This window comes from Sphaerodactylus townsendi, linkage group LG07 (assembly GCF_021028975.2).
Source record: "Sphaerodactylus townsendi isolate TG3544 linkage group LG07, MPM_Stown_v2.3, whole genome shotgun sequence".
Taxonomy (NCBI): Eukaryota; Metazoa; Chordata; class Lepidosauria; order Squamata; family Sphaerodactylidae; genus Sphaerodactylus; species Sphaerodactylus townsendi.
This window is the reverse complement of record NC_059431.1, coordinates 42,276,347-42,302,469: the sequence shown is the minus strand read 5'-3', so window position 1 is coordinate 42,302,469 and position 26,123 is coordinate 42,276,347.

Here is a 26,123-nt window from a genome sequence, read left to right as displayed (position 1 = left end):
ACCACCATCCATGACCCTAAGCATACTTATTCATAGGGTTTTTAAAAAGAAAAACTGAAATAAGGTGAGACTTAAAATATGGCAGAATTAGTACCTGGACCTATTAAAATGACCTGAAATAGATTTTAAAAATGGAACAATGAAAAGACCCATGTTTAAATCACAGAGAGAAAATCCCATTTGTTAGGAATTATGGGGAACTACTTCCCAACAGTTTTGGACTGCCTCTGTGTGTTGTGTGTTGTGTGTTGTTGTTGTTTTGGAGGGTATGGGAGGGTTGTCAATCAGACAAATGCCTATAAAGTATTTTTTTCCTGTCAAGTCACAGTTGACTTTTTGTGACTCCATAAACTTTTCAAGGCAAGAGATGTTCAGAGGTGGTTTGCCATTGCCTGCCTTCACATTGTAACCCAGGATACTAGCCAGAGCCCACCTTGCTTTGCTAATTAGATCTGACGAGATTCATCTTATTCAAAGTGTGCAACTAAGCAGTAACATTTTTTCTTCCATGGAATAAATTTGATATTGAAACCAGGATATAAGGTTCCAACTTGCAACTTTCCACAGTTGAAACTGAACCAGTGGCAGAAGGAAGTATTGACCCTGTCATGTATCAAGAACCTGTGTAAATGATTGAAAGCTGAAGAGACTTCAATAAAACAAATTTAATTTTGCCATTTCCTTTAATCCACAGTATTTCCAACTCTTACCATACAGATTTATTTCCTGGTCAATTCCTTCTACATTTCTTGAGTGAGCGACATATTGCTGTTGCCATTTCAAAACTGTCTGGTTCATTGCACTGGTATAGGTCAAGAGACCCCTGAGAGTTTTCGCACCTCTATTTCTATTCTTTGATGAAGTCAGAAAAAGAGCATGACAAAGGGGATTTGTATTTCAGAAATGAGAAGTGGATGTGGTTAAACACATCTCCATTATAAGCCCTCAGATCATAAGAATATATGAAAATCTCATGCCTCAACTTCCGTTATTTGTTGAACTCAGAGGGAAAAAATGACTGAGGTAACTGTGTCTCAGATATGAGATAGGATGTGGTTAAACACATCACTGCATCATAAGCACTCAGATTAAAAGAATACATTCCCTTGCTGAATCAAACCCAGGTCACTGACAGCCAGTGTGTTGTAATGGCTAGAATACTGGACTTTGGTCAGAGAGACCAAGGTACAAATTTCTTCTCATTAATAAAACTCAGTTGATGACCTTGGGCTCGCCAACATTTGATAGCTTAATCTGCTTCACAGAGTTGTTGGCTGGATAAAGTGTAAGTAGTTCTGAAGTCCTCAGAAAATAGGATAAATTTCATCTAGTCCAGTCATCTCCAGTGTGGAATCCATGGGTACCTTGGTACCACCAATGCATTTCCTAGCACCTGTTTCCTTCTTCATTGTCCCATTTTCTGGAAAAGGGAGAATGAGGAATTTTCTTGATCCCAGACTTCCTACTGCCTACCATATACAGATTAGCTTCTCATGCATATCAAATAAATCATATACAGGCTTCTGGATGGCATAGTTCTGGCTTTAACTGGATTCCAAACCAGAGTCTCATTTCCATGAATTTACTCATATTTATCCAAATGAAATAAATTGTTGTAGTTACCATCTGCAAACCTTGAAGACCAACAGTAAGTGAAGGCAGTTATGTTATCATCGTGGATCCCTTAAAAAACCTGAAATCCCTTTAAAACCTGAAATTTCAAAAACTGAAATCAAAAACTGAAATCCCTTCAAAAACTGAAAGGTTGATCTAGTCCTGCCATTCTTTTCAAACAGGAGATCTGTATAGCAAAATGTAATACAAAATAAAGTTACTGGTGGCATGAGTGAGGAACACAGAATAACTTCTCTGTAGTTGCTAAGCTGAAGGGGAGTAAGTGGCATGCTACTTTTCAGCTCAAGGCCTTAAGGGGGGTTAAGATATTGGATTATAAACACAAAAAAGGGCCTTCTACCTTTCCCACATTCCTCTGCTTTGGATGCTTGTGGAGAACATTCTTGTTTTATGCTAGTAACCCATGAATTTGACTGGCCTCATTTTAAAGGACATTTTCAGTCTTTTGCAGGCTGCTCAAGATGAGGTAGAAAAGTTTTCTCCTTATGTGATGAAAACTTCTGTCTTACAACCATTTCTGCTGTTGTTGTTCAAGGATTCTATGGGAGACAAATGTGTATGTACAATCATATTCCCCCTCCCCCATTTGTAGTTGTTTTCTTTGTGTGGCAGTTCATGTTCAAACTATCTACTGATTCTTTAGACACTTTCTATTTTTTCCCTAGTTCTGTTGTGCTGTTTTTATTATCTGCTTTATTATTAGATATGATTATCTTTTCTATGTGTTTCTTGGGGGGGGGGGGAACTACATGACTCAGTGGCAGAGCACATGCTCTGAATGTAGAAAGTCCCAGATTCAGTCCTTGGTTATAGAATAGTAGCAGGAGAGATTTCTCTATGAATGAGATTCCCCCTGTGAATTACAGTGGTTGATAGGAAAGGCAGTATATTCACATCTATCTATCTATCTATCTATCTATCTATCTATCTATCTATCTATCTATCTATCTATCTATCTATCTATCTATCTATCTATCTATCTATCTATCTATCTATCTATCTATCTATCTATCTATCTATCTATCTATCTATCTATCTATCTATCTATCTATCTATCTATCTATCTATCTATCTATCACCATCATCATCATCATCAACTCGATTTTTAATTGAATATCCTATACCATTGAATAATGAATGCACAAATCAAGAAGGAAAAGTTGTGATTGATTCAAGTTTCATAAGAGCTAGATAAAACAGTTTTAATGCAGCATGTCCATTCTACACCACATAATTACTCAATAGCTTTTCATGAAGTCGTGTTTAATGGTTTTTACTAAGGCCAAAAAGAATTCTCATTTCCTATCACCAATAGATGCTATTTCTTAAAACTGTACATCAGTAAGGCCACCTGGGGGCAATGTTTCACAAGGAATCAAGCAGGACCATCTCTGAGCTATTGCTCAGCACGGAATAGTGTATTGTGGTAGTTTAAATGAATCTTTATGCACTTCCAGCTTCCTTGTTTGCAGTAGCCCTCAGCTGGACTACATCTTAAACTGTATAGCTTCTTTTCAAAGTGTACTGCAATATTATATGTCATATTAGATTTCACAAGAAGCTGCTGAATTAGGTTCATTCGAGATCAGCCATGAAACAGACTTCATTGATTATAAATTAATTTGTTTGTGCATAGCTATGACTAAGTCAATATTTATTTGTTATGATCGTAGATTAGCTGAGATTGACAGAATCTATATAAAAATGTGTTAAGATGGTCCTGCATGGCAGAGAAGATATTTGGACAAGGAGCTTCCAGATTAGTAGCTCATAGCATGATCCTAAACACAATCATATATTTCTAAATTCATTGAAGTCAAATGGCTTAGAAAGTCAGTCTCTTCCCTACTATGCCATATCAGAGAATACTAGATTTGTGAGGTTGGCATGGTGCAAGGAGCCAGATGCACACAACTGTATATGGCCATGTGCGGGCAGACCTCTGCCTCTTTGCTTGACCCACCCTGGACCTTCCCTCCCACCTTGGTGCATGGGGTTTGTGCATTGGGTTCAGCAAACATGGTGTCCAGTAATCAGATCCATCTCCTATGCTGTGCCTCTGCTTCCTTTAGTCTGTGATCAATAAAAATAAGCGGTGGCCCATTTTATTACCATAAAAAAGTGCTGTGCATCCTTATTGGTGGATTGGTGGCTGCTCTCCCCACCATGGTCAGACAATATGCAGCACAAGACTTACCTGCATCACTGTTGTTGCCTGGATGTGAGAAATGCTGAGTGCTGCTTTCCCTTCTCCTGCCCCAGTTGAATGGTGCCCAGTAGGGCAGGCAATTAGAAGTCAGCTGGTGCAGGGCTGTGAGGTCAGTGAGATGAGCACACAGCCAGACACACACAGCCATATATGGCTGTGTGGGGTGGGCCTCTGCTTCTTTGCTTGGTCTTCCTCAGATTTTCGCTTGCGCCCTCCCTCTGGTGCATGGTTTTGTTGCATTTGAGCCCTTCGGGGATAGGGCGGTATATTAAATCTAATAAATAAATAAATTTGGTTGTTATGGACATGTGAATTGTTACTGTTTTTCTTGTCACAGCCTGGCAAGTTGTACATAGGGACTGATCAAAGTGGTGCACTTACATTTTGAAGAGGAAGAAAAATAACTACAAGCTTAAAAGTCACTCGAAAAAGAAAAGAAACTGCTTTGGCACTGTTGTTTCGATTGCTTTCATAAGATTTTTGTACAGGCATTTATGTTTGCTTTTACCATTCTTAGCTTGTTATTACAATAAAAGTGCACTGCATGTTTTCTGTGCTGCATATTTTCTGACCAATGCAATACACCCATCCTTCATTATTGAGAAAATATCCAGGTTTTTATAATCTCTCACATACTTGAAAGACTGTACCATTTTAGCATAAAATTTGGGAAATGGTAGGCTTTTCTGCAAGGGTATTTTCCATTGGTTCTGGAACCATAGTGCTTCAGTTCATCCCACAATTTCTGCACACATTTTCATGCTTTTATTTTTCACTTCAGTCCACCCCTGCCCCTCCCAAATTCTTTTGGGTTCACTTTTATTTTGAGTTTTGAATTGCTTTTCTTCTTGTGCATAATGTTTGTCATTTTTTTTTGTCCCACCCATTCCCACCAACCTCCACTACACTTTTGGGTGACTGGGCTCTCATAATTGTCAAACCACTTCCTCTTCGAACTGCATCTTGATGATGAGTGAATATTAAAGTCAATATAATGTTGTAGCTGAGATAAATCTAATCAAAATTGAGGGAAAAGGCATATGTCCACAATAGAAAAGGATAGAAACTTAATTTTTTTAAAAAAGTAAGATGAGCATTCAGGGAATATGGTTAAACTAGCATTGCAATGCTATATAAATAAAAGCATGGCCAAAAATAAAAATGGGTGTGACAACAATCCCTCCCCCCCTTGAAATTTCTCATTATTCAAGGCATGTACAGAAGAAAATAGACTCCACAACTGTGAAAATACATTGGGGGGCGGGGGGAGGAGTTGGATGTGCTGAAGATCTGTGTTCAAACCAGTTCCACAGCTTGTGGATTGAATGCCAAGAAAAGCAGGAATAAATCAAGTGTCCGGAAAAGCCCAGCATATCTGATTGTTCCCACACCCCAAATTACCTCACAGTAGAAATGGATAGGCCAGAAAGAAGGCTATGCACAGGGAGTTTTTAAATGGGAGAGAACAAAAACCAATGTGCATTTCACACAGTAGTGCCGTTCTGATATAATTCATTTGCAGCTGCAGTTCCTGCTGAAGCACAGTGGCAACTGAGAATTCATATGGCGTTCTTTATCTGTTGTCGCCTCATTTATGAAGAACATTTTCCAATGACACATCCCTTTTCCTTTTTGTAGAATATTAACTGAGACGGTGATATGATCAGTTGGACCATGAGGTGAGAAATGTCTTCAATTGGTGGACTTCTCTGCATTGCCTTCTTATTGTGTTGTATCGAGACTATGCAAAGATTGTGTTAGTATTCAGTTTAATGTAAAATGGGAATGGAAAGCACCACAGAAGACTGTGGGCAATACCTTTCAAAGTGTGGCATACCTTTCACTGGAAATGCAAAAATGATTCAGCAGCCAGCACACAAGGAATAATCATGGGAGCAAAGATAGGTTTAGAAATCGGAGAAAAACCATGGGCAGGTGTGCAGGGGAACTGATGGATAACAGAGGGGTGTGAAAACTTTCAAATAATCTACCATGGTTCTAATCTCTAATGGAGCAAAAGGCTGTGTGAAAGACATCCTATACTCTCTCTGAAGTGGCAGGCAAACATTTTTTAAGATAGTGGTTGTGGTGGGTTTTCCGGGCTGTGTGGCCATATTCTGGTAGATCTTGTTCCTAATGAACTGATCTGGTAGATCTTGTTCCTAATTATGAAATTACCGCTGTTTTAATGAAATTCAGTATGTTTTTATGTCGCAGTTTTATGGGCTGTTGTTGTTTTATTTGTATGGTTGCCCTAATTTATCTGTATTAATTGTTGTACACCGCCCGGAGCCCCTCGGGGACAGGGCGGTATAAAAATCGAAATAATAAATAAATAAATAAATAAATAAAATAATGTTTCGCCTCCATCTGTGGCTGGCATCTTCACAGGTGTATCACAGAGAGAAGTCTGTTAATCACAAGGACACAATGTGTAACAGACTTCTCTCTGTGATACACCTCTGAAGATGCCAGCCACAGATGCAGGTGAAACATTAGGAACAAGATCTATCAGACCATGGTCACACAGACCAGAAAACCCACCACAACCAGTTGAATTCAGTCGTCAGCTGTCACTTGATGGTAAACACACACACACACACACACACACACACACACACACACACACACACACACACACACACACTAATAATGTTCCTGTTGCCCATCCCTCCCCTTCAAGCAGCTTGCAGTTTTTAGGGTAAAGTACTATAAAACTGGCCAAAAATGTCTGAGTGCCTCACCAGCACCCTCTCTAGTATCTGTTGGATTCCTACAATCTAGGAAATTACCAAATCTGCAGTATCTGATAAATTCAGTCTGTGATTTACCCCAGGAAAGAAAAGATACTTGTAAGCCTTTTAAAAAGTCACTATTAAAAAAAGTTACTTTTTTGCCATTTAAATATAGTCTCTTTTACTTTCCTCCTCACATTTCCTACAGGAACAGAATTTCTAGCTGCTAATCATGTGGTTTACACTTCGGCAAAAAATTAGAAACTAGATGATGAAGACCAGTATTGGAAAGTAGGTTATTTTTAAACAAACCACAAGACTAAGTTATCTCTGTCGCCTCTAGGTACTAGCAACATTTTGAGGCCATAAATTACTGCTGAATTGGCCCTTACCAAAAAGAACAGAAGTAACATGAGATGAGAATTTAGAAAGAATTCTTTTTAGAAGTTTAAGCGTTCTTTAGTGATTCATCATCAGCCCAGTGTTGTTAAGTTACTGGTAAACCTTAAATGTGTGCATCTTATATTTTCCCAAAGTAGTACATTTGACACTCCCTTCCTCTCCAGTAACTTGGTTGTTAAATGAGGACAAATCCTCCTTAAATTAGCATGACACAGCAAGTAAAAAAATCAAATGGTAGCTCAATATTTCTAAAAGGAATAGCCTTTGACTGTCCTCTTCAGGAATGGACAGGATAGCTTTGTAATGGTGAAAAGAAGAAAGAAATAAGAATTGGTATTATACTCCACTTTTCCTAGCTTTACGGAGTCTCAAAGCACTTTATGATTGCCTTCCCTTCCCTTCTCTCCACACCAGACACCTTGTGAGGTAGGTGGAGCTGAGAGAGTTCCAAGAGAACTGTGATCATTCCAAGGTCACCCAACAGGCTTTTTGTGGAGGAGTGGGGGAAAAAACAGTTTACCAGATAAAAGCCTTCTGCTCATGTGGAGGAGTGAGAAATCAAAGCTGATTCTCCAGATTAGAGTCCACCACTCTTAACTACTACACCGCACTTGCTTTTCCTCATAAAGTTGCCTACTCAGCTGCTGCACAAAAGGTTCTTAGATAGAATAGCTGCAGTGTCATCTTTCAGGGTGGTAACTGAAGGACACACCCTGTATTTAATTAATTTAAAAATATAGCCCACTCTTGCACGACCCCATGCACACACACATACATGGGGAACCTCTTTTAGCTAGTCTGCCAGAGGCCTGATAAAATTATTCAAAATTTTCAGTTGAACAAGTCAGACCAAATTCCAAGCCTCAAGGAAAAGCCATTTCAAATAGCATGTTTCCCAAATCTATCTTATGAGAGCCTTTCCAAACTCTCTCTGGAAGCCTACTGAGATATGCTTCAAAAGTATAAGCTGTTCAGAGGTATTTGTTATCTAATGATGAAGCATAACAGACACAGCTAGAATCTATATAAACTGCAAGAGATTCTTTGCTCTCAAGTCAGTGCCATGTTGCTTGAAGAACTGGTTGTGGTTAAGCGAAAGGTAGCTTGTACAGAGTTGTAGGTGGAATTTGAGGAGAACGCTGCAATTGTTACAATAAAATAGCTAAAGGAGGTCATGTTGGCAGTGTCATCCAAAAATATTTAATCTTCTAAAGTAAAATAATTCTTGAAAGATGGAAATGTCACTTTAAAAAAATGAAACATATAAACCATAACCACCATAAACATGTTACAGGAACAAAGATAAGACTCCTCCACCTGTATGTAATCAGGCAGAGAAGGACTGGGTTTTGACTCTGCTGCCTGGCCTTCCCCAGAAGCAGCCAACTCTGGCTGCACTGTGTCCTCAGGTTCTACCTCAGAGTCCTCTGTGTCCTGGTAAGTACACAGGGGTTGGCTCATGACATATCTCAGTGAAAGCAAGGCTGTGGGTCAAAATATCCCAGTAAAATATTAAATAGCACTGGGCCCAGGACAGAACCCTGTGGCACCCCACTAGTCATTTCTTTCCATAATGATGAACCATGGATGAGCACCCTTTGAGTTCGGTCAGTCAACCAATTAGAAATCCATCTAATAGTAGCATTGTCTAGTACACATTTCACTAGCTTACTTGTGAGAATATTATGGGGAATCTTGTCAAAAGCTTTACTAAAATCAAGGTATGCTATATCCACAGCATTCCCTTCACCTACCAAGCTTGTCACTCTATCAAAAAAGAGAGTTAAGATTAGTCTGGCATGACTTGTTTTTCAGAAACCCATACTGGCTATATGTGATCACAGTATTCCCGTCTAAGTGCTGGCAGACCATCTATTTAATGATCTATTCCAGAATCTTCCCTGGTATTGATGACAGGCTGACTGGATGACATCCAGTCCACTGGAACTTCACCTGTTCTCCAGGAGTTCTCAAAAATTATATATATATCAAGTGGTTCTGAGATTACTTCTGTCAGTTCTTTTAATATCCTGGGATACAGCTCATCGGGGCCTGGAGATTTGAATTCATTTAAAGTAGGTGTTCCTGCACTAACTCTTTATTTATTCTGGGCTGAATTTCTCTTACTATAGGTTCTATTTCATTTTTCCCTGGATATGCGACATTTACTTTTTGGGAAAAGACTGAGGCAAAGAACATGTTGAGTAGTTCTGCCTTTTCTCCATCACCTGTTAGCATATTGCCATCTTCTCCATGCAGTGACTCTATCCCAGTGATGGCAAACCTTTTTGAGACCGAGTGCCCAAATTGCAACCCCAAACCTGCTTATTTATCGCAAAGTGCCAACACAGCAATTTAACCTGAATACTGAGGTTTTAGTTTAGAAAAAATGGTGGCTCCGAGGCATGTGTTACTCGGGAGTAAGCTTGGTGGTTGTCGGTGGCTTGGTTTTGAAGCAACCATGCAACTCTTTCAATGGGTGAATCACAACCCAAGGAGGGTTTACTCAGAAGCAAGCCCCATTGCCAGCAACCAAGCTTGCTCCCAGGTAAAGGATCACGCTTTAGTTCTTCGCATGAAAATCAGTGGGGTTTAACAGTGCTTAACAGGGTTACCTACACTGCTTTCCCAAAACTAGGTCTTAGCTTTAATGCTAATAATCGAGCCCAGGAGCCCAGGCAAGCCTAGATGTGTGGAGGGGGCACTCTGTTTGCATGTGCCCACAGAGAGGGCTCTGCCACCTCTGACACTTGTCCCATAGGTTCGCCACCACTGCTCTATCCTATCTTTTCTCTTCCTTTTGCTATGGACACATAACCCCAAAAAAAAGCCTTTGTTGTTTTTGACCTCTCTGGCAAGCCTCACCTCATTGTGAGATTTAGCTTTTCTGACTTTCTCCCTACACATCCTGCTTATTTGTTTAAATTCCTCTTTGGTGATTTCCCCCCTTTTTCATTTCTTGTACTTGTCCTTTTTAAATCTTAGCTCAGTCGGAATTTATTTTAGACAGCCATCCTGGTTTACTTAGACACCTCCCATTTTTCCTCCTCATTGGAGCTGTTTGAAATTGTGCTCTCAAGTTCTCACTTTTAAGAAATTCCCAGTCATCATGCACTCCCTTCTCTTTTAGTATTTTTGACCATGGGATCGCACCCAGTAGATTCCTAAGCTTACTGAAATCTGCTTTCTTAAACTCTAGAATGTGTGTATGATTATGCTTAGCATCCCCTTTCAAACTATAACAAATTCCAAGAGAATATGATCACTCCCACCTAAGGATCCTATCACTTTCACCCACTAACCCCAAGGTTCTTAAACCTTGTTAAAGGTCAGTTTAACCCCACTGAAGGCAAGAAGATGTCAGCCAAGGAATGCAACATTTCAGAACTGGAGCTCATTTATTCATTCATTTGATCAGACAGCCTTTCTCAGTGTTTTATTAATGCTCCTATTTGACGGTTTATGACATACTCAGGCATGGGCCGTTTCTGCATGGCCATGCTGGGGGTGGGGTCGGCATACAGGATGCCAACCCAACCCCCCCCCCGAGACCGTTCGCACGAATGATCCCGGTTGCGGTGGGGAAGACGGCGCAGCCTCCGCGCAGGCTGCGCCGTCCCCCAAATGCCTTACCGTGTCCTCTGGCCTCCAGCGTGTCGCACAGGCCAGGGGACACGACCCCCTGCCCTGCGCGACAGCTCGGAAGTCGCAGGGCAGGGGGGGCATGTCCCCTGGCCTGTGCGATGCACCGGAGGCCGGAGGACACAGTAAGGCGTTTGGGAAAGGGGGGAATGGCGCCTTCCAACAGCCGCTGTTCGCACGGCAGCGTTTGGAAGCTGCTGTTTCCCAAAAACCTTGCTCGGGGACCGAGGTTGGGAAACAGCAGCTTCGCGCCGCTGGGGGGGACCGAGGGCGGCGCGGCTGCGATGCAGCTGCACCCCCCATGCAAACAGCTCCCTAGGGACGGCGTTTTTGCCGTCCCTAGGGCCTGTTATTGGCCCGTGCGGAAAGGGCCATGGTTTCAGACCTCTGAATATTTCATGTGGATGTCTCAAGTGCCATGAAGTCAAAGCTCCCCATAGGGCATTTAAGGTAAGTAAAAAAAAGGTGAGTTGACACTGCTGTCTTCTGCAAAGTCTTCTTTGGTGATCTCTCATCCAAGTATGGCCTTGTTTTGCTTCTAAGATTGGACAAGGTTGGGTTATACTACCATTTCACATCCCTTGTGTACATCATAGCTAACTACAAAATCTGAAAAACAGCTGAGACTTGTAAAAGTTTGTAAAATGTTCCAAGCATTTTTTTTAAAAAAAAGGTCTTTAGCTGTCAAGCAGTTAACTAGAGCTTGACTGTTGTTACATGAGTTTTCAGATCTAGGTACCTCTGAATGCAGTAATCCATTCATCCTTTGTGAAAGGGCCTCTTCAGAAACAATTTTCAAAGTGCACTTTTTAACACAGACATCTATTTCAACTGTTATTTGGTTTGAAGCACAAAGTTATTACATGAAGTGGGCAAGATTAAAACCACCATTTAACTCTCAAATGGCTCCCAGAACTGTCAGCTGTAGTTGCAGCTCGTACACTTGATGGCTGACAGGATTGCTGTTGCATAAGCAAGAAGGTATATTTAAGACTATTAAAGGTCCAATTCAAGTCCTTGAACAGTAAACAAGAGGATTTCAGTGGAGACTTGTAGGAGCTGGCTAAGCCTGTGCTTTCGAAAGAAAGAAAAGTAGCACTGAGATTGTTAATGCACATCTTTTTTACTGACAAAAGAACTGCTCCACATTAGTAAGGAAATATACTTTTGCAATGAAATTGTGATTGACTGATACAAGGATGGATTTCTCACCATCATTTAACACATGTTTATAGGTGGGGGATTCTAATCCATTTTATATGCAGCTGACACAAAAGGCTGGTGCCAGTGACTCTCTCCCTCTGACAACAGGAGTCTTCCTCTGATGAAATCCTCCACACTCTGCCCCTTTCCACACAGGCAGAATAATGCACTTTCAATCCACTTTCACAATTGTTTGCAAGTGGATTATGCTATTCCACACAGTAAAATCCAGCTGAAAAGTACATTGAAAGTGGATTGAAAGGGCAATATTCTGCACATGCGGAAGGGGCCAGAGAGAAGGCTGCTTTTGTCAGAGCAAAGCCCCACGCTTAATGAAAAAGAGTCACTGGATTGAGCTTCATCATTTTTATAGCTCACAATTTGATTCACAGATTCTAGGATAGTTTCTCTTTTAGCATTTATTTTCATTTTAAATAGAAGAAGAAGACTTCTTAAAAAGTCCTATGGGATACACCCCAAATATTTGTGAATTTCTTTTTCTTTCAAGAAAAAGTTTGCTATAGAGGCTTGAGAAAATTCCACTAAAAGCCTGGTATTTCAGGCTAAAGCAGTAAAAACCCCAACTGAGGTGATTTTTTTTTTAAAAAAATCTTTATATAAAATTTAAGTTAATTTCTTAGTTGCTCTTTTGATTGAGTTCCAGCAACATATTTGCCCATTATATGGAAAAAATCTCAAGAACTACTTGTGTTTATACTAGGAGAAAACTCATATTCCTTTAATTAGAATCAGTGCTTTTTCCCTCTGAGGAATTTACTTTGAAATGTTCATCTGTAAAAGGGAGGACATTATCACTTGTATTACTAACAATTTTGTTAGGGCTGAGAGGCAGGACTTTTTCTTTGAAAGAGACAGATAAATTAGAAAACTTCCTTGTGTGATTGCTAATTAGATTAAACACTTGCTCTAATCTATCTTCAATATGTTGAAGCGTTCTTGCAGTCAATAGGCCCTGATCTACAAGCTCAACAAGCAATCTCATGAGGAAATTATGTGAGGAAGATGAAAAATCCACTGAAACACTTTCCTCCAAAGTATTTCCTAAAGGGTCACAAAGAGGAGTTGAAGGCACAGCTGTATTCCCAACTGGCCTAAATCAGACTCCTGTTCTTCTTCCTCCAGAGAAGTAAATCTGCTTGTAGTAGAGAACTCAAGAGTCTATCTGGAGACACTGGAATTGCTTTGTAATAAAAGTATCCAGTTTGGGTTGACGACTAGCAGCAGTTTGTGAGTTTATTCTTCCTTTTGGTAATGATTATTAGCAAACTGTTACATTCAAAGGAAATAGAGGCGTACTGATGCCTAATTAACAGGGCGTTTCAAGTTATCTCCTCTCAAACTCCTCAATTCAGATAACAAAGTTGCATGTTAAAGATTAAAAAGGACCAGTTTTAAGTATTAACCACAATATTCAATGACCATCAATCATTCACAGCTGCAGTTTGCACAGAAGCACAGATGAAATAATAGTTTGAGCAATTAAAATCCACAAGATTCTGCCATACCCCATACTCCTCAGAAAAACGACTTACGCCAAAAATTAGCACTGTGGTGGCAAAATAGCTGAAATGAGGTAAAAGAAAGCAAACTTGTAGAGCATTGTGAGCAGAGCTGCTATCTGGTCATCATCTTTTTGGAGGCCCCAACCCCACTTGAACCTTTGCACTGCATGGTAGTGGTGGTGGGGGGGGAATGTGGTTAATAGACAACTTATCTCTCCACAGATTTGGCGTAGGTGAGTAAAAACAGGCATGGTGTGTACTCATGTTATTCGTGGAGCCTGTGTTTTTTCCCAAATGGTGGCAAACCCACTGGGGCAGCCTTTCAATAAATTCTTGTAATGCCCATGAGTTCCAAGGACAAAAACAATCGTTTTAAAATTTAATAAAATTTCCACTTAAGTTCCATAGATGAAATACCATGGAAGTTGGAATATGTATACAGCAGCACATTCTTCATGTAAATAATTGGCTCATGTACAGAAAAAAACATATAGTAAGTTATAGTTCATTTAAAAAGTTACAACTTGCATCCCATGAAGATGGGAAAATGTCAGGGCATATTGACCTTGTAGGTTGTTTTTTTTAGTAATGAGTGCCAGTACTATTATGACTTGTCTTAATATATATTACATATCATGATTGTGATTGCACGACCTTTTCACCATCATTTCAATTCTCTCATTTTGCGGCTCTTTCTTTTAGACCAAAATGATTTAAGAGATAGAAAAAGAAAGATTGACGAAACTAGCAGCTGAAGTTTCTGGAGCTATTTTGTACATTGCAAGTTCATTTAGTGGAATGGCCTGAGGATATCTAAGAAAGTTGGAAATCAAAATAATCTGAATCTAATGGGCTGCAAGACAAGCAGCAATAGGAAATTAAATTGTTGCTCACAGGAAAGAAGAACAAAATACCATCAAGGATGCCTCAAGGCAAAGATGGCAAATCCCCCAACCCTCTCCTCATTTATTTCCTTCTCCTGTAGTCATTCCTGTAGCTGCTTAGTCTTTCCTCCTTCTGTATCTATAGGTATGTATGAACACATCTAAACAATGCAAGGTATGTGAACTGAATTTAGACAAGACAGCATAACTACTATGGGATTCCCCCAGGTCCTGAACAGGCATCTAGTGAAAGAGACCAATGGGCACATGTGGAAATTTCCTTACGACCAAGGTCCAAGAGACACAAGGGTAGAGGGAGACAGAACACTTGCATGTTGTTAGCCATACTGGACATCTGGATAGGGGTGGCTGGTGTGAAGAGTGCCTCCAGAGATGTAGGAGCATATGATGGGCAGCAGAAGACTTCAGGTAAGATTGCCAGGTCCACAGATTGTTCAGGACCACAGTACATGCCTTAGAAAGACGTAAGAAGAGCAGCCTGGAGGGAGGTGGAGTTGAAATAAAGTTGGTAGACTTCTGTAATGTCCTCTGGGGATAAAAGAACTGTCTGAAGGATACTACCTTGCACCATAGGGAAAGGAATAAAATAAACAAGGCTGAGAGCTTTCCACATTTTCCATGCTTGTTTTTTGATCTTCCACCAGATGGCAATGCATTGAACATGGAGCACAAAACCCTGCCCAGCCTTTTTAAGGTCAGCAGCTTTATTTTTTTCCCTCCCTGGTCCTTAAGTCTCAATAAAGACTCTATAAAGTCTTTATCATGCGTGGCCTTGGCTAGAACCTGCATTGGGAATAATGCCTGTCTAAGATTTTCGGCTCCTAAATTGTAAGCAAAATTTACTGTCTCATAATTTGGCCCACTTTGAAAAATATGAGATGGAGGGAAGTGGCAGCTGGTGTCTGGATAAGGATTTAGGGCTGTTCTCATGGTACTGCTGATACTGGAATGTCACTGGTCAAGTACAAAGTACATGCAGATTTCATGAATTACAAATGTACAAACATGACCTCTTCCCTTTTTAAAATACCTGTAACATAGTAATCAAGGATGGACTAACTCCTTTAACTCACTGAGAAATAGTCTGCTGGCAGTCAAGAGCAAACTGAGACAAGTGACCCCCATGGTCCTGGCAGTGGCGTAGTGCCAACGGGACGGGTGGCATGACGACCCAGGCGGTGGAGGAGTGGCTGGGCCATGGCGGGGGTGTTCCAGGCTGGGGTGGGTGGTGCTGCAGGGGTGCAGGGTGTGCACGCACCCCGGGTGCAGTTCCTCCTCGCTCTGCCCCTGGGTCCTGGCAGAATCTTTGTCAATGATGACAATGGCTGGCTTCCTCCAAGACTGTTGTAACATTCTTACCTGACTCTGGTAGAAATATTCTATGTTAAATGTAAATAATAATACTGTTTTTTTTAAAGGACATACTTCAACATTCTTAGGCTCACTCTCTGCTAAATAACTTTGTGGTTTTGTTTGAAAAAAATAAGCAGAAAAGCCTAGATCCAACACACAGTTAATTTATTCCACATGCTCGAGGCAACTTTTCATTTTTTTTACATCTCCTTTTGCTTTATGGAAATTAACTTTTGAGAGGAATTTCAAAAAACAGTTTGTGGTATGGCATGGGGATATGTTCAAACAAAAAAAAAATCCCAGTTCTCTTAGGACATGCCAACCCCTTTAGCCATGCCTCAAGTAACTCACTGGTTCTTGGCCAATGTATTTGGGTTTTATTTTCTTTATGGCCAGCCTTTGCCAAAAGCAGAAGTACACACTTACAAACAGCAAAGCATTACATGTACACATTTGTTAAAGATGTAAAACTTTCTTTATCATCTGACATGCATGACTTTAAAAAGGTAATTAGAATGTTCTGGATGGAGGGCATTTACAATTTATGAGTATCCATAAAATGTTTCTTGGAACACTTGTCAGGTTTGGGGGTGTATGTTAGGGGGTATATAATGTCTTGCATATCACAGTAAGCAAAAACCCTACACCTTAACATTCAGATTGTCAGGAAGATATTGTAAGTGTTTAAGGATCATGCAATTAAAAAGCCCAAATCATCAGTTAAATAGTTTCCATTCTTGCCCTCAGGATTATAGCTCAACTGACTATGTTAAAAATAATTATTTTAATGGAGATACATGAACACAGATGCATTCATATTTTGTCCCATAAGAATGGGAAAAAATAATTGTGAAACTTGTACCCTTGCTAGTGGATAAAACCAAAAGGATTACAATTGTAAGGGGTATGTAATAACTACATACATGCCAGCCAAATTTATCAGAAGAGGTAAGGAGTTAACCCTTCCTTGGAAATACGTTTATTTCAGCTGATCTCTTCATTCCTTTCCCCTCCTCTCTACATTTACTTCCAGCTTAATGTCATATTTTAAGGCTCTTCTCTTCTCCAACCCTTATTTGAAGTCTTGCTTCTCTTATTTTCTCAATCTGGCTTCAACCTTTATTATCCCAGCCATTGGCACCTCTTTACTCTGAGGAGGAAATATCGATACATAAAAGCTGAAAACAAAAAAAAATTGGGAAAAAATGGTTTTAAGGATTTTAAAAAATCTTTGTCTATAAAATGTTTGTAATATGGGCAATCTCATGCGACTGGCAGCATTGTCTGGGACCAGACAGTACATGCTCTGTAAGAACAGCTTCCCCACCCCATTTTTTTCCCCGGAGAGAATAGGATAAACACACATGGTGGTAGACAGCCTTTTCACAAAACCAAGGCATAAGAACTTCAAGGTTCACATGCAAGATCCCAACAGCAATATCAAACAATATCAAACAATGAATAGACAGATGAGCATTTAGGAAATTGGTAATTGGCCCTGAACTTAAGAAGATATAGTTGACCTGTGTCTTCAGAACTTGATGTCAATATTTGCCTTACAGGGGAAGTGAAGTACAGCATTTCTGAAAGCAGTATGACAAAGTAAGATATTTGATACTAGCTCCTGTGTAGAGAAAATGCTAAAAAATAGTTGTGACTAGTATCCCTGTGACTGTGTAAACTGCATAAATCAAAGAAGCCTTTTGCTAGGTTGTCCCAAATTACTTCCATGACACGAATTTGCCACAACAAGCTCTTACATCTCTGATAAAGTGTCTGTGCATGAAACTAGTGACTGTCATGGAAAACCTACAAATGGACCAATGATGTCTAGTTTTTCAATTAATTATCCTTGGAATCAGCCATCACTGTATGGCTTCCTCACCAAAAAAGGGGGCTTGAAACAGCATTTTGACATTTGTTATGTTTTCAAGATGACCTGGCAGTATTGTATTCCCATACTTATTTGCATGGTATGCTCACCTTTCTTTTGAGTGCCAACTGAAGAGGTAAATACACATGAGAGTATAAATTATTATGTGTAGGTATGCACACATGTCGGGATGGGTGGGTGGAGGGGTATTTGTGAATTCTGATTTTGTATGAATGCATGAACAAATTTATGAAACACTGTAACAGGACAAAGGTGTAATTTGATTTATGATGATGTTTGTAATTTCTGACAGAAGATTTAAAATGTAAGCAAATGTATTCACTCTTCATTCCGAAGATCTCTTTTGGGTTTGGCATATATTTAATTAACACAAATTAGTTTGATCTTGATATTTAACTATTTGGGCACACACCATTAGGGTCTAGGTAGATGAAATTCTGGAAACGTGTGTGTGTGTGTGTGCAAGCATGTATGTGTGTAAATTGTACATGGCCCTGTTTTAGATCATTCCCTCCCCTTCAGGATTAATACAGCCCACAGGAGGGCAGCAGTTTCAATAGGAAAAATCATGAAAAGGAAGGGTTAAATCTCCTCTCTCACACACACTGCAGTCCCTCTCCAAACTGGGGGTCTGTAACAGCAACTATTTTGTCTTTGCTAAGGAAGATTGGATGATTTTCCAGGGACCTCCAGGTGCCAAGAGTAATGTATAGGGATTCCATGTATCATGTACACAATGTAGATGAATCTTAAAACAACAGTATTTCTTTGGACCCTCAACAAGCACTACCTGCATAAAATTATCAGAAAAGTGGCATCCTAGATGTCTTGAAAATATTCTTTCTGGCTCCCTACAACCCTAGTACTCAATTCCTTTGAGTACCACCACACAAAAAGGAAGAAGAAGAGGAAGAGTTTGGATTTATATCCCCCCTTTCTCTCCTGTAGGAGACTCATAGGGGCTTACAATCTCCTTGCCCTTCTCCCCACACAACAAACACCCTGTGAGGTGGGTGGGGCTGAGAGAGCTCCGAAAAGCTGTGACTAGCCCAAGGTCACCCAGCTGGCATGTGTGGAAGTGTACAGGCTAATCTGAAGTCCTAACCCTAACCCTAAGCCTCCACAACTCAAGCGGCAGAGCGGGGAATCAAACCCGGTTCCTCCAGATCAGAGTGCACCTGCTCTTAGCCACTACGCCACTGCGTAGTGTGTCTGTCTCACCAGCTGTATCAACATGTATTTATTTATTTACTTATTTCTTTTACTGCTGAGTGCTTCAACCAGTATCTTTAGAAATAGCTTTTCTGCCCCTGTCAAAATCACAACTTGGCTTGTGTCACTTTGACATATTTAATTAATTTTCTGATATACATTTTGAATTATGCTCAGAAAATTTTGGAATTTTCTCTGGGAGGTTCTAAGACACATTTTTTAAATAGAGAGCTTGTTTCTGGAGCAAAATCATACTAGTGAGGTTATTTATAACCACATCCAAAATATGAAAAGGATTTGAATCATACCAAGGATACAAAGATTTTCAGACTTAAGACATCCCTGAACACCTCATTTGCTTCCATTCTCTAGAAATTAACTGGAGTGTGAAATTGGAAATAATAGTGTCAGCAAACTGTTAGGCAGTTATAGTACATTTAAGACTTCATGGATTGATTTCCTTGAGTAGCATGGTACATTGTCAAGTTAAAAATGGACTTTTATTGTCTCTAGTACTCCACTTTGAAACAAGATACATGTAAACTGCTAGCTTAAAATGTTTCCTGTACATAAAAATGTTGAATATATAAATAGACCACTTTAAAGAATAATGAAAGCAAGTCCACTTTCTGGAAAAAGAAATGTAACTAGTGGTACTTTTCAAAATAGCTCCTTTTTCAAGTGCTTTTGCATTTATAATGACAACTATAAAATTATAAATGACCCTGCCTTGATAACAAGTAAAAGATGTGTTTTCAAAACAGACATGCTAGCTAAATAAATTATGGACAACAATTCCCATTTTTGCGCAAGCATATATTGTAAATGGCAAATAATTCTATGTCAGAAAAAAACAATAACGCTGAAGAAATATAAGATGGACAAGGATGGCATTACTATTTGTGGCCAAATTTTACAGGATCTAGGGACATAAAAAAAAGAAATTAGGATACATCAGAAATTCATTATATAGAATATGGAATAAATACAGGAAGATATTTTACCTGAGGACACCACTATGGGTGTCTAGAAGGGAGGCAAGACAATTATCCAATAGAGAACAAGGAAATAATGGGTAACATATCGGGATTTACCAACGAAAATGGTTGGGAGATTCCAAATGAAATCAAGAAAGGAAATACAAATCAATGATGAAACTTGTGATGAGATGACTTATTTGCAAATAAAGGAGGATATGAAGACTGATATAGAGAAGTGGGAAATATCAGGGGAATGAACGGATTTAGATAGAGCTTTAACGATGAATATTACTAAAACTACGAGTGTACTGTATAAATTATTATTGGAGCAAAGAGCAGAGCAGGACCCAATAAGAAATTGCATGAGTCAATGGGCAAAACTCAGAGGGAAAATAATGCTGTTGGAGGAATGGAACACTTATTGGAAATACATATATAAATTCACACCAAACACCAACATGTGGGGGTATAATCTCAAAATGTTTTACCGAGATTATATAACTCCAGAGATTCTCTCAAGAATAGATGAAAAGTCTTCATCTCTCTGCTGGAAATGTGGGGAAGAGGTTGGAACTTTTGAACATGTATGGTGGCATTGTACCAAAATAAAGGAATATTGGAAAGAAATAGGTAATGGCATTGATAAGGTTATTAAATTTGATTTTCCACTAAATCCTACCAACTATCTATTAGTTCAGTCATTTGCTAATGATTGTAATTTGAAATCATGTATGCATGTTTTATTTCATATGCTGATGGTGGCAAAAATAGTTCTGGCCAAGAAATGGAAATCTAATGATTTATCCAAATTTGGTGAATGGATCCAAAAAGTTCAAAGCTTTTATGTGCTTGATAGAATGAGTCATCAAATTAGAAATGTACCTTTTGAAACATATGAAAGGAATTGTGCCAAATGGGTAGATTATATGAAGAGGAGGGCGTTCATGTTTTATCTATGGTTTACTAATAGTTTATGTATGAAATAATATTATATATATTATAGACATCTCATTGAGTTAAGAAGTACTGCTATGTTTATATGTATGGATTTGTGGTGCTCTTTCTTACAATTTCATGTGTTATTTTATTGTTGTTATTGTAATGAAATGTTTGTATTAAAATTTATTTCAAAAATAATAACACTTTTTTAAAAAGTAAAAAACAATAAAAATAACAGTACTTTCAGAGTGTAGCCATGCTGGTTTGCAGTAGAACCAATAGATTCAAGTCCAGTAGTACATTAAAGATGATCAAGATATTTGGGGTATAAGCTTTCAAGAGATTTGGCCAGTCTTTTTGACAAAAGGATGTACAAGGCCTGAATAGATTCCTGCTCTCACTACAGTGCAATTAAAAAAGCTGTGAAAAGTTTCAAAAGCAAGAAGATATGTTGTTCAAGAGAGAAAGAAAGTTGATATTTCCTTGTATACACTTAAGTAGCTCTTTAGATCTCAGCTCCAAATCAGCTAGCAAATTGGAACAGTTTTCAAAAGGAAAGTTTGATCATTTTTCTGTGTGGAGAAATAAAAGCTTTTGAACACAATGCAGTGTTGGCACTGGCATAACATTGACTTTCCTATTGTACACTGATTTAACAATTTCTGTTTTGTATCATCTGGGATACAATGGTGTTTTCAAATATGTTCCATGTTAGAAGAAAAGTCGGATATAAATGTAATAAAGAAACCCACCCACACACAATTCTTTGACTTAGAGAGGAAATCAATCTTCATTGCCCCAAAGCTCGGCAGAGATGAATACCAGTGGGAAGAGACAAAAGATGATCTTGAGAATTCCTCAGAAAAATCCAAATCCTTATCTGCGGTGCAGTACTAATAGCTCTCATCATTAGTATTAAAAATGCATTGCTGAAGGAAATTTAACAACATCCAACACAACCATTAATGCTAGCATCTGAAAGGAAAACAGATCCACAGTGCTTAGGTGGGGAAACAGTTCCTCTGCTGTCTTCCCAAACCAAACCATCCCCACTCCCCAAACTGTAGCTTGCCCTAGGCTAACTTGCCCTAGGCTAAACAAAAAAATGCCATTACCTCTAATTTTTCCCTAGAAAAGAAAAAAAAACACCAAATAGCTATTTTGATTTGGGGGGGGGGGGAGAGAGAATAGCATGCTGCATTTATGTCCAGAACAAGAGTGCATGTGTAGTCATACAAAGGAGGAGGAGGAGGAATGGTGGCTGGGAAAAGGTGCTTTTATTGTCATTTCCCCATCCAGTAGAAAGATATGTGCAGGTGTGTGCTTTCCTTTCCTTTACTTGGAAGAGCACCAGGAATGAAGCTCAAGCAGAGACTTTAAACGTAAGGATAAGAAAGTGATTACAGAACCACTGGATTTGGACAGCAACTGTTTACTTCTTGGAAAGAGTGACTGGTCACAGTCCAGGTGAACTTCTCTCCACCCCTGATATACAGCATGAGGAAATATCCTGTATGTTTTTAGAGAGTTTATATGGAAGTCCATTTTATGCACCTAGTTTGTTCAGACAAACATAGGCAAGTGTTCCTGGGGCCAAAGCCTCAGCCATTCATATTGTCACCCCTCCTAGTAGGTTTGTTTCATGTTTTATTTGGAAGCTTACATCTGCCTTATCTCTGCGGAGGTAAGTCCCATACATGCTTCCTTGATGCACACTTCTGATACTTTGTATTGCTATTGATTTGAATGCCAGGCACAAAAGAACTTTCTCAATTGGAATGGTCAACATAAAAAAGTAATATTGCCATTTGACAAGATGATGACCATTTTAAACGCTGCTCTTGCAGAAATTAAATTGCTTTCAGCTGGAAAGAATAACTTTAATTGCCTGGATGTTAACTGCCAGTTATAAGTTCCCCAATTCCAGATTATGCCACCTGGCTTTACTCTTATCCTCTTGGATGAAACATGGCTTTGCTGCAGAATTGTTGTCATTCAGAAAATGGAAAGGAATTAGAGCTGTACATGATATTATATCACTGGCAGGGTCGTTATGTGCAAGCATTTGCCTCTGTAAATCAAATTATGAATCCAGTGCAATCCTAAACAGAATTACCAACTTATAAATCCACTGAACTCTGGGTTTGTACTGTTAGAACTCTGGGTTTGCACTGTTAATAATCAGCTACCATACAAGTGCCCTCTCCCTTATAAGCATCAGAGTTGCCAGCTGGGTTGGGAAATTCCTGGAGATTTGAGGATGGAGTTTGTGGAGCGGAGGAGCCTCAATGAGGTATAATGCCACAGACTTTACCTTCCAAATCAGCCTTTTTCCAGGGGATCTGATCCTTGTAGTCTGGACAACAGTTACAACTTTGGAAGATCTCTCAGCCCACCTCGATGCTGTTAACTCTAGAACATCCCTGTATGAGATTAGACAACAAAGTTCCATTTCACATACCATTCTCATGGGAAGGTGGCATTCTCTGGATCACAGTTCCCGGCATGCTGGTTAAAAAGTTGTGTAGGGCTGAGCATGGTTGTCTTGTGCATGACAATATTTAAATTCATTTTCCTTCCTCTCAAGTAGTTCTATCTTCAGAACAGATGGCTTCACTGTGTCAGGGACTCATTGAAGAAGTTTTCAGTTTTACATTACTGGTGGAATTCTGAAATAATTTTTGATTTAGAGGGATCAGTAGAGTATAATGGTTACAGCAGGCCTGAACAACATGTAACTGACTGAGCCAGATCTAGTTCACCAAACATGTAACTAGCTGAGCCAGATCTAGTTCACTAAACATTCATGGTGATCTACCAGGAGATACTAAATGTCTTGGCTTTGTTATTGACCTGCTACTGGGAAAACAGGGAGACGGTTGTTGCTGTGATTTCTTTCAAGCACATTGTATGGTTGGTGTGCTTTGTTTAACATGTTGATGAGAGTATTGTTGGTGAGAACATTGATCTTGAACTGGAATGACCTTGGACCAGTTAGTCTCTCTCTCCCAACCTAAACTACCAGAAAGGGCTGCTGTGGAGGAAAATATATTCCCATTAACCTTCCTAAACTGAGACTAGAGGAAGAGCAGGAAGATGATAATGATGATATATCATTCAGTTTTGAAATATGGTTCATTGAAATGGGTAGCTTTGTAAGCTCCATGATAGCTCTTCCCTGTTATAATTGTTTTTTCTTTTCTGTTATAGACAAGATTTTAAATAAAAGAAACAGCATTGAACCAAAAAAGACAAACAGATGAACTTGAACACCAATGCTGCATCTGGCTCAATCAAACTTTATCAGCATTTAACCAACTTTGACATGCAGCTGCAGATGGAATGCAAATGTTTTCTTCAGTCTGTGAAAGCTGGCTTGAACTATGGGCAGATGTGTGTGTGTGTATGTGTGTGTGTGTGTTTGTGTGTGTATGTGGAGAGATTGGCCCAGCTGCAATACCTATTACTCTGATATTAAGGATTCTGGGGTTGTAGTGCAAGACAAGCTCAAATGAAATTTTAAAAGGTTTAATTCATTCATACTTTAGCCTGTGGTTCTGCAATAGCTTGCAATTACAGAGTAATTGTTTTACCTTTGAAAACTCATCTGTGCAATCAAAATACAATCGGCAAAGAAGTATTTACTTCTTTAAAATGTAAATTCCAGCCTTTTGTTTTATGGCCCCTGAAGGGACTTACTTCGGTCTCTTACAGTTGCTTTGATATGCAGTCAGCTGATTCAAGCTTCAACAGTTCCAAGATGGCACATTTAAAATTATCATGTTTTACCAAATGTCACAACGGTTGAGATTGTAGGTGGACACTGAAAGGCCACTCTGCTTCAAAACTTCTGATGATGCCCTCATCTGTCCAATGCCACATACATCTCTAAGCAGGCTTTGTAACACATGTCTTAACAGGTTTATGTGTGCATAAAACTTGCTGAATATATGGGCAAAAATCCTTTTGAGTGGTCACCTGGATTGAATACATTTCACTCTTCATAGCTTTGAATAGGATACAAAATAGGATGGTCATTATGGCCAGGAAAATGGGATGAGACAGGATGAATGATTTACACACACACCCTCATGCTCCAGTTCTGATCTGAATCAGGGTCTGCCCACCTGAATCAGAATAAAATACTAAGGCCTCTGTTCATGAGATATCCAGTATCTCATCTGGTTTGGAAGGCAAAATAATAATTACATTTTAAAAGCCTGTGATCTCATCACATTTTAGAAGCTAAACCAGATTGGCCCTGGTTAGTTCTTGAATGGCAGACCACAAAGGAATTCAGAGATGCAATGCAGAGGAAAGCAATGGTAAACCACCTCTGTTGAGCTCTTGCCTTGGAAACCCTCGGTGAGTTGCCATAAATCAGCTGTGACTTGCCTAGATTTTCTACCACATTAGAGGCTGGCAGAGAAAATCTTTTATATAATCTTTAATATAACCCTTACTACTCATGGACACCATTTGCTTGCTCTATATTTCAAAGTAAATTTTCAGTAAAAAACCTTGTAATTTGTCATGTAAAGTGGTCCCACTATTTTGAAAGCATTCAGGTCTTGATCCAGCACTACCTACCTGCAGACAAGTGCAACTCTTGCATATGTATGTGGATGGGAATGGTCATTCCTTTGTGGTCTCTCTCATCCAAATACTAACCAAGGCCAACCTTGCTTAGCTTTTGAGATCTGATGAGATCAGGCTAGCCTGGGCCATCCAGGTTAGGGCACAGGTACTCATATGGCTGGAATGAAGGAGAATGGAACAGAGTGGCTTGGGGTGGTGGGAGTGTTGAAAGGGCAGGCTTGGGGTAGCAGTATGGGAGAGGGTGGAATGGGAGGGTTCAGGTGGGGGAGGTCAGAAAGGTCAGGGTTCTGGTGGGGCAGGGTGGCAAGGTGAGGCATGGAGGAGTGTTGAAAGGTAAGAGATTGCTTGAGAAAACTCAGCAATCAAGGAATAAGAGGGGAAGTCCTCCTATGGATAAAAAACTGGTTGAGAAACAGGAAGCAAAGAGTGGGTGTAAATGGGAAATTCTCACAATGGAGAAATGTAGGGAGTGGTGTCCCCCAAGGATCCGTTTTGGGAGCAGTGCTCTTTAACCTATTCATAAATGACCTGGAAGTAGGGGTGGGTAGTGTGGTGGCCAAGTTTGTAGATGATACCAAATTATGTAGTGTGATGAGAACTGCAAAGGATTGTGAAGAGCTCCAAGCGGACCTTGATAAATTAGGTGAGTGGGCTAAGAAATGGCAAATGCAGTTCAATGTAGCAAAATGCAAAGTGATGCACATAGGGGCAAAAAATCCAAACTTCACATACATGCTACAGGGGCCAGTGCTATCAGTCACAGACCAGGAAAGGGATTTGGGCGTCTTAGTTGATAGTTCCATGGGAATGTCAACTCAATGCATGGCAGCTGTGAAAAAGGCAAACTCTATGCTGGGGATAATTAGGAAAGGAATTGAGAATAAAACAAGCA